Here is a 17,705-nt window from a genome sequence, read left to right as displayed (position 1 = left end):
CCATCTGGTGATCTCTGGAGTTAGTTGTTATAGTTGTCTCTGGTTGGAGCTTGTTCCTCCTGTGATTCTGTTAGCCTCTGTCAGCAGTCCTGCGAGTCCAGCTCTCTCCTGAGTCTCAGTGGTCAGATCACTCTCTGCCGGGAAGCTCTCCTCTAGCAGGGAAGGTTCACAGAGGCCTGGTGTTCAATCTGCCTCCTTGCTGAAGATGTAGGCCGAAAACTGGGCCTGTCCCAGAAGATGTGTTGCCTCTGCAGTTTACACACTCACCTGCACAGACTAGACACCAGGGGACCCTGGGCACAATATGACTCTCTCACCTGCTCTGGCTGACGGAGCCCTCACAGGTGGCCACCTTTCCTCTGATGGGGAAGGTGCACAGATGTCTAGAGCCCAAAACAGGCTCTGTTGCCGAAGCTAGGTTGCTTTTCTCTGTCCCAAAGCTGTGTAGCTTCTGTGGTCCACACTCTCACCAGTGCAGACTTGAGCCTAGATGAACCACCGGAACCAACGTGGCTCCCTTTCCAGCTCAGGCAGTGAGAGCCCTCCTGGTCAGACACCTCTCCTCTGGAGGGGAAGGTGCCCGTATGCCTGGAGCCAGAAAAGGGGTCTGTCCCAGAAGCTGTGTTGCTTCTGCAGTCCTCCCTCTCCCTGGAAAAGCATGGGGACAAAGATGGCTCTCTTACCAGCTCAGGCAGTGAGAATTCTCCCAGACAGACACCTCTGTTAGTAAGATTCTTAGTTTTGACTTTCACCATCTGGAAATCTCTGGTGTTAATGTTCAAGCTGTCTCTGACTGGAGTTTGTTCCTCCTCTGATTCTGTTAGTCTCTGTCAGCACTCCTGGGAATCCAACTCTCCCCTGTGTCCCCATGGTCAGAGCACTCTCTGCAAGCAAGCTCTCCTCTTGCAAGGCAGGTGTTCAGAAGTCTGGAGCTCTGATCCTACTTCTGTGTCCTGGGGTCAAAGCTCTCCCTGTAGGCCGACTCTCCTCCAGTGATCCTGAGGTCCTGTGGTATGGAGGGTCCTCCAGAGTGCTCTGCAGTCATCCTGAGGACCTGAGGTATGGAGAGTTTTCAGGAGTGCTCAGCGGCCTCCACTGTGATACTGAGGACCTGCTGTGTGGAGATTGCTCCTGAGTGCTCAGCTGCCTCCACTGAGGTTCAGCAGACTGATCATCAATCATCTATTTTTAATGAACTTATTTATTTATTCACGTTACAACCCATTAACATCCCCTCTTCTCCTCCTAGTTACACCTCTCACAAGTTCTTCCCCATTCTACCTTCCCTCTGGATATCATGCCCTACCATCCCTCACCCCACTGCCACACAACAGCTTGCTACAATACTTGGCACATCCTCTCCCACTGAGGCCAGACCAGACAGTCCAATTAAGGGCCTGGGATCCACAGGCAACAGGCTCAGGGACCTTCCATGTTCCAGTTATTGGGGGACTCACATGAAACCCAAGCTAAGCATCTGTTACATATGTCCAGGAGGACTAGGTCCAGTCAATGTTTGCTCTTTGGTTGGGGATTCAGTCTCTGGGAGCCTCAAAAGGTTTAGGGTAGTTGACTCTGTTAGTCTTCCTGTGGAGTGCCTGTCCTCTTCAGCACCCTCATTCTTTCTCCCAAAGAATCTACCATAAGACTCCAGAGCTAATGTTTGCCTGTCAGTATCTGCATCCCTTGCCATTGGCTGCTGGGTGAAGCCTTCAGAGGACAGTTATGCTCGTCTCCTGTCTGAAAACATAACAGCATATCATTAATAGTGTCAGGGATTAGATCTTGCCTGTAAAATGGGTCTTAATTTGGAGCAGTTACTGGTTGACCATACCTCCAGTCTCTGCTCTATCTTTGTCCTAGCACATCTTGTAGCCAAAACGCATTTTGGGTGGAATATTTTGAGGGTATGTTGTTATCCTTATCCCTCTATTGGGAGTCCTGCCAGCTACAGGAAGTGGCACCTTAAGGATCCATATCCCCATTGCTAGTAATCTCAGTTGAGTCACACCTATAAGATCCTCTGGGTCCTCATCCAAACCAGGTCTCTGGCACATCCTAGAGATTGCTCCCCAACTCTGATCTCCCTTCTCTTTCCCCTGCACTCCCTACATATGATATTGTCTCCCTTGATCTGATCCCCTCCCTATCTTCTCTTCTACCCAGTTTCATCCTTCCATCAACCTCCAGTATCTGTGTTTTTTTCCCCTTCTGAGAAACATTAAGCCATCCTCCTTTGGGCTCTCCTTGTTATTTGGTTTCTATGGGTCTATTGGATATTTTATCTTATTAACATGGCTATCTTACACTTTATGGCTAATACCCACTTATAATTGAGTATTTTCCATACCTGTCCTTTGGATCTGGGTAGCCTCACGCAGAATATTCTCAAGATTCAACCATTTGCCTGGGGAACTCATGGTGTCCATTTTTAATGGCTGAGTAGTATTCTGTTGTATAAATGAATCACATTTTCTTTATCCATTCTTTGTTTGAGGGACATCTATGTTGTTTCCAGTTTCTGGCTATTATGAATAAAGCTAGTATGAACAGAGTTGAGCAAGTATCATTGTAGGATGGTGGAGCATGGTTTTGAGTATATGCCAAGAAGTAGTATAACTGTGTACCTAATCTTCTGAGTAAGTACCAAATTAATTTCAAGAGAGGTTTACAAAGTTAGCAATCCCAAACTATATACGCCCCAGTAAAGGGGAATGCTAGGACCATGAAGTGGGAGAGGGTAGGTAGGGGAGCAGGCAGGGGCGCGCACAGGGAGGGTATAGGGAACTCTCAGGATAGCATTTGAAATGTAAATAAAGAAAACATCTAATAATAATAAAAAAAATGTTTCTCAAGGTTGCCTTCCTTTGGAGCAGCTTTCCTCCCCCTGTTCTATTTCCAGAAGCTTCTTGGGCCTCCTACAGTGATCTTTTGTCCCAACTCAGCAAAAACAAGTATGGGCTGGGAAACAGATTGGGAAGGAAAATGGAGGTGGCAACAGGTGACTTCCAAAAAAAATGCAGTTTGCAATCCCACTAACAATGGAGGAATGTTTCCCTTTCTCCACAACCTTGCCAGCATGTGCTATATTTGAATTTTTAATATTGGACATTCTGAGGGGTATAAATGGAATCTCAGAGTTATTTTTGATTTGTATTTCCATGATGGCTAAAGACTTTGAACAGTTCTTTAGGTGCTTCTCATATATTTGAGATTCCTCTGTTGAGAAGTGTCTGTTTAGCTCTATATACCATTTAGTACACAAATTGTTTGGATAGCTGTTGTCTAACTTCTTGAGTGCTTTATAAATTTTGGATATTAACCCTCTGTCAGATGTAGGGTCAGTAAAGATCATTTCCCAATCTGTAGGCTGACATGTGGTCCAAATGATGGTATCCTTTGACTTACTGAAGCTTTTCAGTTTCATGTGTTCCCATTTTTCTTGACCTTAGTGCCTGAGCCATTGGTGATTTTTTTTTCAGGAAGTTGTTTCCTGTACCAAAGAGTTCAAGGCTGTTTTCCACTTTTTGTTCAATTAGATTTAGTCTATCTTGTTTTAGGTTGAGATCTTTGATGAAGTTGTACTTGAGTTTTGTGCAGGGTAATAAATGTGGATCTATTTACATTCTTCTACAGGCAGACATCCAGTTAGAACAACACCATGTGCTGAAGATGCTCTCTACTCCCTGTTGTATGGTTTTGTATTCTTAGTCAAAAATAAAGTGTCTGTATGTGTGTGTGTGTGTGGGGGGGTACTTCTGAGTCTTTTATTCAATTCAATTGATCCACTCGTCTGTTTGTATAGTAGTACCATGAAGTTTTTATTACTATTGCTCTATAATACAGTTTGAAGTCAGGGTTGGTAATACCTCCAGAAGTTGCTTTACTCTTCAGGATTGTTTTAGTTAACCTGTTTTTGTTGTTGTTGTTGTTGTTGTTGTTGTTGTTGTTTTCTTTTTCCCCCACATAGAGTGGATCATTGTTCTTTCAAAGTCTTTAAATACTTGTGTTGAAAAGCTGATGGGAATTGCATTGAATCTGTAGATTGCTTGGTAAGATGGTCATTTTTACTATGTTAACCCTACTGATCCATGAGCATGGAAGATCTTTCCATCTTCTTATGTCATCCTTAATTTCTTTATTCTGAGCCTTAAAGCTCTTGTTACACAGGTCTTTCACTTCCTTGGTTAGAATTATACCAAGTTATTTTATATTATTTGTGACTATTATGAGGAGTACTATCTCACTAACTTCTTTCTCAGCCTGTTTATCACTTGTGTAGAGGAGTGCTACTAATTTCTTTGAGGTAATTTTGTATCCAGGCCCTTTGCTGAAGGCATTTTGCAGCTATGGGTGTTCTCTGGTAGAATTTTGGGGTCACTTACTTTTATTGTCATATCTTCTGCGAATAGCAATACTTTGATTTCTTCCTTTCCACATTTCCATCTTCTTTATTTGTCTGATTGCTCTAGCTAAAAGTTCAAATGCTATATTGATGAGACAGGGAGAGAGTGGACAGCTTTGTCATGTCCCTAATTTTAGTAGAAATGCTTTAAGTTTCTCTCCATTGAATGTGATGTTGGCTATTGGCTTGCTCTATGTTGCCTTTATTGTGTTTAGGTGTGCACCTTGCATCTCTGCTCTCTCCATAACTTTTAACATAAAGGGATGCTGGATTGTGTCAAATGCTTTTAAAGCATCTATTGAGCTGATCATTTGGGTTTGGATTTGTTTGTTTGTTTATACAGTGGATTACTTTGATGGATTTTCATATATTTAACCATTCCTTCTTCCCTGGCAATAAGCCTATATGATCTTGATGGATGATGGCTTTGATGTGTTCTTGCATTCTGTTTGTACGTAGTTTTTTTGAGTAATTTTACATCAATGTTGATAAAAGAAATAGGTCTGAAATTCTCTTTATTTATTGAATCTTTGTGTGGTTTAGGTATCACGGTATCTGTGGTCTCATAGAATGAGTTTGTCAATGTTCCTTTTGTTTCTATTTTGTGTAATGGTTTGAGCAGTATTGCCATTAGCTCTTTTTTGAAAGTCTGGTGGAATTCTACACTAAAACCATCTGGCACATGGCTTTTTTGGTTGGGAGACTTTTAATAATAGTTTCTATTTCGTTAGGGGTTATAGGACTGTTCAAAATGTTTAATTGACCTCGATTTAGCTTTGTTAATTAGTATCTGTCAAGAAAATCACTCATTTCATTTAGATTTTCCAATCTTGTAGCATATAGGCTTTTAAATTAAGACCTATTGACTCTTTGAATTTCCTCAGTGTACATTATTATGTCTCCCTTTTCATTTCAGATGTTGCTTTGTTTTATTTTAAATGGTTTTAGAGCTTTATTGTAGAAAGGAAGAGAGAAAGAGAGAAGGTAGAAAGAAAGAGAGAGGCCAACCATGGCCATGTGGAGAGAAGGGGGAAGGGAGAGAGAGAAAGGGGGCTAGAGGTGAGAGTAAAAATGGTGAGAGCTTAAAGATCCATTTCTGATTTTGTTAGTTAGGGTACAGTCTCTACCTTTTAGTTATTTTGGCTAAAAGTTTGTCTATCTTGTTGATTTTTCTCAAAGAACCAGCTCTTTGTTTCATTGATTCTTTGTACTGTTTTCTTTGTTTCTAATTGATTGATTTTGCCCCTGAGTTTGATTATTTCCTTCTATCTACTCCTCCTGGGTATGTTTGCTTTTCTTTTCTTAGAGCCTTCAAATGTAGTTTTAAATTGTTAGTATGAGAACTCCCCAATTTCTTTATGAGGGCTATTAACTTTTCACTTGGCAGTGCTTTATCATTGTTTCCCATAAGTTTTAGTATGCTGTGCCCTAATTTTCATTGAATTCTAGAAAGCCTTTAATTTCTTCCTTCCTTCCTTCCTTCCTTCCGTCCTTCCTTCCTTTCTTTCTTTCTTTCTTTCTTTCTTTCTTTCTTTCTTTCTTTCTTTCTTTTTTTCTTTCTTTCTTTTTTTCTTCCCTGACCCAGTGATCATTAAGTATAGCAGTTCAGTTTCCCTGAAGATGTAGGCTTTCTGTTGTTTTTGTTGTTGTTAAAGTCCATCTTTAATCCATGGTGATCTGATGAAGTGCATGGGGTTATTTCGATCTTTTTGTATCTGCTGAGGCTTGCTTTACGGCCAATTATATGGTCAGTTTTGGAAAAGGTTCCATGAGGTGCTGAGAAGTTAAATTTTTGTGCTTAGATGGAATGTTCTATATAGATAGAGATCTGCTATGTCATTTTGAATAATAATCTCAGTAAGTTTCATTCTTTCTGTTTATGTTCTGTCTTGATGACTTGTCCATTGGTGAAAGTAAGGTATTGGGTCTCCCCGTAATAATTTGTGGAGTCTGATATGTGATTTTAGATTAGTAGTGTTTCTTTTATGAATGTGGATGCCCTTGCATTTGGGGCATAGGTGTTAAGAATTGAGATGTCCTCTTAGTGGATTTTTCCTTTGATGAGTATGAAGTGTCCTTCCCTGACTCGTTTTATTTCTTTCTGTTGAAAGTCTATTTTATTAGGTATTTGAATGGCTACTCCAGCTTGTATCTTAGGTCCATTTGCTTTATTAAAAAAAAAATTTCTCCAGCCCTTTATAGTAAGACAATGATTATCTTTATTTCAGAGATGTGTTTCTTGTGTACAGCAGAAAGATGGATTTTGTTTATGCATCCATTCTGTTAGCCTGTGTCTTTGTACTGGGGAATTGAGTCCATAGATGCTGAGAGATATTAATGACCAATAATTTTTTACTTCATGTTATTTTGATGTCATGGTGGTTAAGAGATAGTGGTGTGTGTGTGTGTGTGTGTGTGTGTGTGTGTGTGTGTGTGTGTTTCTCTTCTATTGTTTTTAATATTGTGAAATTATTTATTTCTTGTGTTTTCTTTATTATAGTTTGCCTCATTGGGTTGAAGTTTTCCTTCTTGTATCCTCTATAGGGCCTGGTTAGTGGAAAGATATTATATAGTCTAGACTGACATCTGTGGTCTCTTAGGGTCTTCAAGACCTCTGCCCAGGCCCTTCTAGCTTCTAGTTTCTGATGAGGCCTTTTTCCCTTGATGCTTTTAAAACTTTTTTGTTGGTATATTTATTGTTTTGATTATTATGTGGGAGAAGGATTTTCTTTTCTGGTCCTGTTTGGTGTTCTATAAGCTTCTTGTACCTTTATAGGCATCTCTTTCTTTATGTTGGGGAAATTTTCTTCTATAATTTTATTGAAGATGTTTTCTAGGGATTTGAGGTGGGAATCTTCTTCTATGCCTATTATTCTTAGGTTTGTTCTTTTCATTGAATCCCAAATTTCCCGGACATGTTTTGTCATTAACTTTTTAGATTTTGCATTTTCTTTGACAGGCATACTGATTTCTTCTATTGTATTGGGTACACCTGAGATTCTCTCTTCCATATCCTGTATTCTTCTGGTGATGCTTATGTCTGTAGGTCCTGTTCTCTTTCCTAGGTTTTCCATCTCAAGAATTGCCTCAGGTTGTGCTTTCTTTGCTGCATCTATTTCCCTTTTCCAATCTTGGACATTTTTTACACACATCTTTCATCTCTTTGGTTCTTTGTCTTCTGTATTTCTTTATTTTATTTGCTTCCTCTTTTAATGCCTATACCTGTTTTGGATATATTTTCCTATATTTTCTTAAAGAATTTACTCATGTCATTATTAAATGCCTCTATTATCTTTAGGAGATTAGATTTAAGATCTTCTTGTGCTTCAATTTCATCAGGATATCCCGGGGTTTCTTGTAGCAGAATATCTGGGCTCTGCTGGTGCTATATTGTCCTAGTTCTTGTTTATTGTATTCTTATGCTGTCCGTTAGGAATCTGGATTTCCATAATGTTGTCTGGATGATCCTGATGGCAGCAGGACTTCTTGGGAAGGTGGGGAAACTGTGGACTCTACAACAGAATTATGGGTGCCCGCCTCTGCTGTCTGTATCTCAAGCAGACTTCACTATGTAGGCTGGGTGCTGGGCAGACCCTACTTTGCAGGCTGTGTCCCATTTGTACCCAAGGGGGAAGATGGGCAGATCTCACTGGGATAGGATTGATGGAACGGGTTCTAAGTGGATTAGTCTTGGGGCCCCCGAAGGTTTCTGAGAGGCAGCAAGATGCTCTAGTGGTCCCTAACAAGTCTGTCAAACTGAAAACAAAGGCCAGACCTAGACAATGGGGCTCGGAGAACCAAATACAACTCTTCCATCATCTATTTTCTTCCCATCCTTGAATATGGACCACAAGTCTTGACTATTGCATATTTCATACTTTTTAGGTGGTAACTTTTAATTGCATATAATGTAATCACCCAGATATGGTATTTGCATATTCTTGGAATTTCCAAATTCCAAGATTTTGGAAAGCTGAAGCAGTAGGAACACTAATTAGAAGCCAGCCTGGGAAGACTTGATCTGAAAAATACTGGGTAGTCAAACAATGTAATGTGGTAGTTTGATGTACATAGCCCCTGGCTTTGTGGTCACAAAAACAGTAAGATGTGATATAAAGGTAAAAGAAAAATTTTACCAATGGCCAATTCAGTTGTATCGATATATTTTGTTGTCTGAATAAATGTGAGCTTTCCTGGGTGGTTTCCAGAGTTTCTTCTGACAAATAAAAAGCAAGGTTAATTTCTTTAATGTTTGAGGTTGGGTAAATTATATTATTAAGGGAGTAATAACATTCTTTCAATTTTCTCCCATATCCTACATGATAATTCTTGTTGTAATATGAGTATGAAATGTCAGAATTTCATTTTGAATGTTTATTGCAAGGATTTTGATATAGTCATACTATGATGTCATTACTTGGAATGGTATAATAGTTGGGGACAATTGGAAGGAAGTAATCCTTTCATGACATGCCTTTGGGACTAGTCATTGCTCTTTGACTCCTTATCTTTTCACTGTGTTCTTTCCATCATAAAATGAAGATGTTCCACTACTTAATAGACACTGTGCTTTCATGAAGAGCTGGTAAAATACATTGGTCCATGTGTATTTCTGCGTCACACCACTGGCGCCATATCTGCGTGGGCAGAAATACACATGGACTGGGTTTGTACTGAAGGGCTAAACCTCCTAATATTAGGATGAGCTGCAAGGAAGAAACAAATGCCCTGGCTGTCTGTGCTGATCAGAACATTATTTATTAATTGGACACGGGAGAACCCTGAACCCTCTCCCATGTGTCCCATTGTCTCTCTGTGTCTCTCTCAATGGCTCAATGGCATGCGGTCCAATCCTGAGCGGAGTTGTGTCTGGAAGGCAGGTCCAATGAGTGGGCGGTGACAACGTCAGTGGTTGGTCCAGGCGACGGGCGACGAGTGGGCGGTGATGACAACAACGGTCTGAGGAAGCTGTATTCCGGGGACGCTGTATTCCGGGAGATCCGGGGAGCAACTCTTAGCATGTGTGCAGGGGGCGCAATACAATGCTTAGAGGGAGAGTGGTCAGTGGAGGTGAGAGACCCCAACAGGTCCAAGTGACCATGAACTGAATCCTGTGAAACTGTGAGCCAAAAATGCTTCCTGTTAATAAATTGTTTATGCCATGTATTTCACAACAATGATAAAATACTTCTTCCAGGACCTCTACTGGAAATAAAATATAAATTTTAGTGGATTTTTTGAATGTTTTTTCTTTATTTCTTCTTTACTGGATATTTAATTTATTTACATTTCAAATTTTATCCCCTTTCCCAGTTTCCCCTTGGAAGCCCCCATCCCATCTCTCCTCCCCCTGCTTCTATGAGGGTGTTCCCCCATCCGCCTACCCGTTCCCACCTTCCTGCCCTGGCATGACCCTACACTGGGACATCGAGCCTTCCAAGGGCCTCTTCTCCCATTGATGTCTGACAAGGCCATCCTCTGCTACATATGCAGCTGGAGCCATGGATCCCCCCATGTGAACTCTTCGGTTGGGGGTTTGGTCCCTGGAAGTTCTGGGGGTCTGGATGGTTGATATTGTTTTTCTTCCTATGGGGTTGCAAACCCCTTTAGCTCCTTCAGTCCTTTCTCTAACTCCTCCATTGGGGTTCCTGTGCTCAGTTTAATGGCTGGCTAAGAGCATCCACCTCTGTGTTTTCAGGCTATGGCAGAGCCTCTCGGGAGTCAGCTATATCAGGCTCATGTCAACAATCACTTTTGGCATCCACAATAGTATTTGAGTTTGGTAACTGTATATGGTAACCCCAGGTGGGACAATCTCTGCATTTTGAATGTGTTACTGGATTTTGAATGTGTTATTTTCTCTGTAAACAAAATAAATACAATTTACTGTTGTAGATAGCCCTGGGGCTAGTTATATTTGATATTAATTCTGTTCTCCTGTGAGTGGCTGCAAACAAGGAATGAGTCAGCACTCAGGTGATTCCCTGTAAGTCTGCTTCCCAACTTAATTTGTAAAATAAAGGAGAGCTGATGATTGGGCAGATAAAAGGAAAGGTGGAGCAGAAGGTGGGGAGAGAGAAGAAGCAGAAAATGGAAGAGGAAGAGGACACAGAGGAGGAGGAAGGAGAAAAGCAGAACAGAAGGACATGTCCTGGAGAAACTGTAAGTTCTAAGGGGTCTCATAGATGTGGAAAATGGTAGTGTATCAGTACATCTTCCCCGTCTAGGAGCACAGCAGGTATTCATATTAATTGTGCTGTGTTTTAATTGCTGGGGCATATTTGGGAAGGAGAGATTTACCGAAACAATTTACTAGTTTCTTTAAAAAAAACATTTAAATCAGAAAGGAAAATAGTTCTTGAAATATTGATATTGAGGTTCTTGTGCACTAGAAAAATTATACCTTCAGAGTTTGGACCATAGAGCTTGAGGACAAAGGACTAATTATGTTATGTCATATTTGACTCCCTCCATATTTTCCAAAGCATAACAGCTGGAAACAACCCCATGTACATAATTTTCTGCCAAGAAATTTCAATTCTCCACCCTGGTGAATGGTGCTGTTATGCACATAGGTTCCCAGACATCTCTAAAAATTACTGATTTCATACCCTATAGATACATACTAGGATCAGGAATTTCTGTGTCACATGGCAGCTCTATTTCACATTTTCAGAATGATATCCATATTGTTACCCATAATTCCTATACCAATTTATTTTCCTACGATTAGTGTAAAACAATTTCCCTTTTGTTACACCTTTGTCATTACTTGTTACTACTTAGTGTTTGACAATGAGCAATTGTCTTTGTTTTTATACATGACAGCCTGCACTAGAAACACATTTACACTTTCAGTTCACAGAACAGCCATCATGTCTCTTACCTAAAGCTTTCTACAGTCATTTTTCTTACAGCTTTGATATTCCCCCTGGCCATGCTTTATCTTCAGATACTGTAGAATAGTTAAAGCAGTGGTTCTCAACCTTCTTAGTGCTGCGACCCTGTAATACAATTCCTCATGCTGTGGTGATCCCTGAACATAAAATTATTTTCCTTGCTACTTCAAAACTGTAATTTTACTCCTGTTATGAAGTATCTGTGTTTTCTGATGGTCTTAGATGACCTGTCTGAAAGGGTTATTAGTCCCATAAGTGGGTCACAACCCATAGGTTGAGAACTGCTGCTCTAGACTCTGTTAGATGCTGACTATGCAAACCCACAGCATCCTGACATTCTCCTAGCTTTACAGTCAGCCTCTATATGATTAAAACCATATGTGTTTTTCTGGGTTTCACCAGTAAACATAAACTACATGAGATTACATACTGTAGATATATTACCTACTCTTGAGCCTTCAATATCTATCACAGTACACTGCATCCCATACTACCAAATAAGCAGTGAAAAGGCAGAATTTTATTAATACAACAAAATTTCTCATGCTAATATTAGTTGTGGGGCTGTTCAGTGTGGGAGAAGAGGGGGGAAGGAAAGATCCCGCATCTGGCCAGAGTTCCTGTGCTCTGGGCAGGCAGATGCGGGAAGACTACCAGACACTTTCTACTCGGCTCCTGGTGGGCATCTAGCTGTGTGAAGCTACTGGCCCCACTCAGCAGGGGGTGGACAAGGGGTAGCCCCCAATACCAGGGGCCCCTGGGCAACACCCTCAGCCACAGAGATACAGGAGATAGGGCAGAGGGAGAGAGTTTCCCACACAGGTGAGAGTCCTTAGTCCAGTCCATGGCTGGAGTGTAGAAAGGCCTTCTGATGGGAGATTAGGCACGGCTCATTAAGAGAAAACCTATCCCATCATCAAAGCACAGGGGGCCTTGATGAACAGAGTTAGTCTATGGTTTTAGAGCTTTAGTGTAGAAAGGCAGGGGGAAAGAGAGAAGGTAAAAGAGAGAGAGAGACCAGCCATGGCCAACAGGGGAGAACGGGGAAAGGAAAGAGAGAAAGAAACTTAGAGAGTAAGAAAGGTGAAGGCTTAGAGTGAGAGAGAGGTAAAAGCTTAGAGAGTAAGAGAGAGAGTAAGGAAAGTAAAAGCTTAAGAGAGCGAGGAGAGAGAGTAAGCGAGCAAGAAGGGGCCAAACAGCCCCTCTTATATTGGGCTTGTATTATCTTGTTGTTGCTAGGTAACTGGGAGGAGTCTAGCCTGAAGTTCAGAAGCTTGGGACATTGTGTATGTGACTAAAAGCCACGCTTCTCCTGTGGGGACTGTTGGGGCAGTAACTTTGACAGGAGCTAGGGGTCGAGGAAACATGAGAGAATGCCTTCCATCTCACATAGGTAAATTATCAACACCAGGTTCTACCGAGGTTCAGACCTCAGCTCTACTGGAGACCAGCCTGGCTGTGCACAGCCCATTGCCCCACAACTAATAGTTACCACCTCAATACAAATCAAATTATTAATAAATAATAAATTTATATACATAATTACACTTTGATAGCTGAAAAGCATTTTTATCTTTTTAGAAGCTTATTTATTTATTTGTGAGAAGACAGCTATCAGGACTCAGTTCTTTCCTTCGACATATTTTTGATTTAGAAAACTTGGTTCGTATGAGTAATGCTAATATATTAGTATAATTGTATATATGTTTCTTTTAAGCAGTTTATTTTGTTCCTTCAACTACAAAGGCAACAAGATTCAAGAGAAAAGTTGACCTTGAGAAAGAAACCATGTAGTCTTGATCATAACATGAAACATGAAACAAACTGTGAAGAATTATTATTATTATTATTATTATTATTATTATTATTATTATTATTACTCTAAAATTTTCAAATGTACCATGATAGACAATTCCAGGCAGTCTTTGAAGTCAATGAAACAAGCTGATGGTGGAATGAAAGGAAAAGATGCCTTTACTGCCTCCCAAGAAGAAAAAAAAATGTTCTCCTATGAGTGTTCAAATTAGAAAAAGCCTAGCATCACACTGTTCTTGTAATTAAGTAACTTAAGAATAATTCTGGGAACTTGTTTTGGAATGATTAACCAAGACTTCCGATTATATTAGAATAGGTGAGATTTAGGGGAGAAAAATCCTACTTTCCACTCATACTAATTGTATTTCTTATAACTGAAAAAAAAATCTACCCAGGATTCTTTTAATTCTTAGATTGTAAGAAGGACCCTTGTTTTCTACTTTAAAAGGTATTTAAAGTATTTATAATGGATACAGATGATATTCTTTGATAAGTGCTTCCAGAGAAAATATTGCTGCCATTGCATTGCTCCAGATAAAAAATAAGCACTTAGTAAAACTGAAATGTTTATCTACTTGCCTTCATTTTCAGAAAACCCACTGAAGATATTTTATTCTTTGTAGACACACACGCAAAGTGTTTTGCATACATCATTTCTTCCCTGGTACAAGTAAATATGCCTAGAGCCTAGGAAAACTGGCTAGCTAATATAATAGCTAGATTCTGTTAATCTAGAAGCAGAGAGAAACAACAAAAAGCAAAATGGAGCAACAATCTTATAGTCTGCACTCCATACAACTAAACTTTTTTTGCTCTTGTGGGTGTTCGGTTAAATAAATCTTATCAAAAGCTGGGAGAAGAAAAGAAATGCCTTGGTGAGTTAGTCTACTTATTTAGAATACAAGGGCATCTGATTTAAGTGAAGAGACAGAAGCAAGAGGATTCAATTCAGTGGATTTTTTAAAACATATTTTGGAGTGGGAAGCATATTAAGGCTAATTTTAGTCAAGTGAATTTTTAGAATGGATATTAAATGTGATAAACTATAAGAGAGTGGAAAACCATATGGTTTTCTTTATGTTCTAGGACCTATCTATTAGCTATATACCTATGATCCATGGAGAGTTATTAATAATTTTTGCCCCCAAATGCAATGATATCATTATTTATTTTATGGTGTATATTTACCTTTAACTGTGTGAGGGTTAAGAGAATTGTCTAAAATATTGACCAAGTGAATAGCAGGCAGCAGAAGGTCAAAAAGGGAAAGGAGAGTGAAAGAGGTGAAGAAAGATGAAAAGGCTGAAGGGGGAAAAAAAGTAGAGGTCAGAAGGAAGGGTTCATGTAATGGAATAGAAAAAAGTAAAAGTCCTTAACCCCTGCTTCCAACTAACTTAAGAAGCCAGGCTTCAAAAATAGCACATTACAAAAGTGGTTCTGTAATAAGAAGAAAATACCAGAAAGCACTGTTTCATACCTTATCTCAGAATAAAAAGAATCATGGTGAGCTTCCTATACTTATACCATATTAATGTCTGTTCTAAAGCCAGCTGTATAAATGTTTTTGGCATATATTTATTCTACTGCCATCATTCATTTCCCCTACTTTTCATACTAACCCAAGAGAATCAATTGTACAATCCGTTCTGTATCTTCTGCTACAAATGTGAAATCATATGCAATAATAAATTATTAGTCATGGATTACAATAGCTAATATATATTGTATCTATTACTTCATCTCAGTTTATATTATAGCACCATACTATAATACATTTTGTCAGATTCGGAAGGACTAGAAAGACAGACATATGATTGCTGATTAATATTATCTTCATTATTTCTATCATTTTATTTATGAAATGACTCCCTATATACGACTGCAAGGCCATTTAAAGTTTTATCACCTTCTGCCAAAGACCAGAGCTTATGTTCAGTGTTGTCCATAATTTACAAAACAGAAAATTTTCATCTAAAGATTGTTAGACTTATAATTAGCAAATAAATATCCACCAAGAAAACATATTTATAATGGAACTTGGAAAGAAAAATGCAATATTGGTTAGAAAACTTTTTGCTTGAAATATGCAAAGGACTGGTTTTTAGTTTGTGCTAAAAAGAAAATAACATTCTACTGCTGGACACTGGGTAGTATAACATTCTTTCTTGTTTTTTTTAGACTCTGACTTTCATGTACTTCTCAACATATCCTCATAATCCTCTCTGTTCCATTGCTGTTTGTACCTTCTTGCTACAAATTTTCTTCTCCTCTCATGCTCCATCCTTAGCCCAGCATATTTGCTCCATGTATTATGGTGAGTAATGAAAGGAAGATTAAGAGTGAAACATATTCTATTGTCAGAAAAGCATCAGGTCTTAAGAAATTAATTTTGGCAATTCCTGATGTTAAGATTTGCATAATGACAATGCCAACTGATGTGATGACATGGATGATGAAAATTACTCAAGACTTTAACTCTGGAAGAAGAACTACAAGAAAATTAATGGTTGCTGAGAGAGGGAAAAATTAATGATATACTGGAATGAGCCCTGTGATAAGAGGTCAACCATAAAAATATATGAACAAATTGAATGATCACAAAACTTTGTATCTATAAACATACACACATTTCTCTCTCTCTCTCTCTCTCTCTCTCTCTCTCTCTCTCTCTCTCTCTCTCTCTCACACACACACACACACACACACACACACACACACAGACTCACACATAGGAACACAAGGCATATGTATATGCAAGAATTATAACTAAAGTCTAAGAATCTATTTGACTGGGAAGGAGATAGAAGGAGTTAGATTAGGGAGGAATGGAGAATGATATAAATATGATGCCAGTATCTGAAATTCTTAAAACAACATAAAAAAAAATCACTGCTGAGGAAATAGTTCAATCAAGAAAAAATGTTTGATATGCAATAATGGGGATCTGAGTTTCAGTCCCAGGATGCATGTAAAAACAAAAATAAAAACAAATCAATAACAACAACAACAACAACAACAACAGCAACAACAAAACCACGAAGACAGTATCTGTAACTCACTGGATTACCCAATCAATAAACTACAAATCCCAGTAAGAGAACTTGTCTTAAAAAATATGAATGGAAGTGATTGAGGACCTTTGGCCTCTACAAACACATTCTCTCTCTCTCTCTCTCTCTCTCTCTCTCTCTCTCTCTCTCTCTCTCCCTCTTTCCTTCTCATCACCCACTGTCTAATCATCCAGAATCCTTACTTTAAATCATTTGCAGAAGTCTGCTAAATTCATCCAAAATTAACTAGTTCTTAACTAGTAGTAGAAATAGAAATTCTGTTTCTGAAGCTCAAGAAAGTCTCTATTCCTACCATGCCTTTTTACTGTCCCATGAACTTAAGATGCCAGCGTTTTTCTCACCTTTCATCTCTTTATACCCCAATATTACTCCCTATGCTGAGAAATATTTCCCAATTGTTCTAGCTTATGTTTATCTTGTCATCTACTGAAGTTTTTTTTGCAACTAGTATGAAAAGTGAATGTTATTATGCTGATACACTCAGCATGCTTTATCATTCTTATCCATAAATCTAGTTAGCTCTACCTCTAGTTCTCTTGCCATACTTTAATGAAGTCAATGTAACTGTACTAACATGAAGCGATGGAAACAGCAGAAGGTGTGGCCAAGTGAGATGAAGTAGGTTATTGACAGCATTTCCTTAAATAGTATACTGAGATCACTCCCTCCTATTTATCTTTCTCCCAGGTACCTTACTTCCCCTTTTACTGCCCTCCCCACCCCCTGCACACAAAAAGCCATAATATAAGCAGCTTTGTTCTATGAAAGTCTTCCATGTTGTGAAGATTTGAGTGATAAATGTAACCCTATAAATCCAGGCATTTGAAAACGTAATCCCTAGTTGATAACTGTCTGGAAATCTTGTGTGGATGGGATGTGCAGCTTTAATGGGGGGGATATGCCATTTTGAGAATTTTAAGGCTTGACCCACTTCTGGTTCACTTTCTGTTTAGTGCCCCCAGCTTCTTGCTCCTGCCTCTTGCTTGCTACTTGCTGCCATGACTTCCTGGCATAACACACTTTTATTCCTCTGGCATTGTAATCCCAAATAAGCTCTTCCTTCTCTAAGTTGCCACAGTTATGCTGTTTTATGAAAGCTATAGAAAACTAGCAAATATATCTGGCAGAATGTTGAGCCTCACCACATGCGCATGAGCAATCAAGACAAATGATCATGAACAAAAACCTTTGGAATACTACGTCAAAATTAATCTTTCTTCCTTCATGGAACTAGAGAATAAAATATCACCCTGAGTTAGGCAACAAAAAAACACAGGAAGACAAATGGGGTCTACATTTGCTTGTATGTAGATATTAGCTATTAACTAAATGATAACCAAGGTACAATCCATAGATGAAGAGAGATTGTATGTTTAGGAAGGAACTAGGGGGAAAACATGGTAGAAGGAAATGGAATATATCTTATCAGTGGACTTGGGATGGAAAAGACTGGACCATGAGGATCAGATGGGGAAGAGGAAGGAATGTAAGGAGAGGCAGTTAGAACTGAGAGGC

Source organism: Mus pahari, chromosome X (assembly GCF_900095145.1).
Source record: "Mus pahari chromosome X, PAHARI_EIJ_v1.1, whole genome shotgun sequence".
Classification (NCBI taxonomy): Eukaryota; Metazoa; Chordata; class Mammalia; order Rodentia; family Muridae; genus Mus; species Mus pahari.
This window is presented reverse-complemented; position numbering follows the sequence as displayed.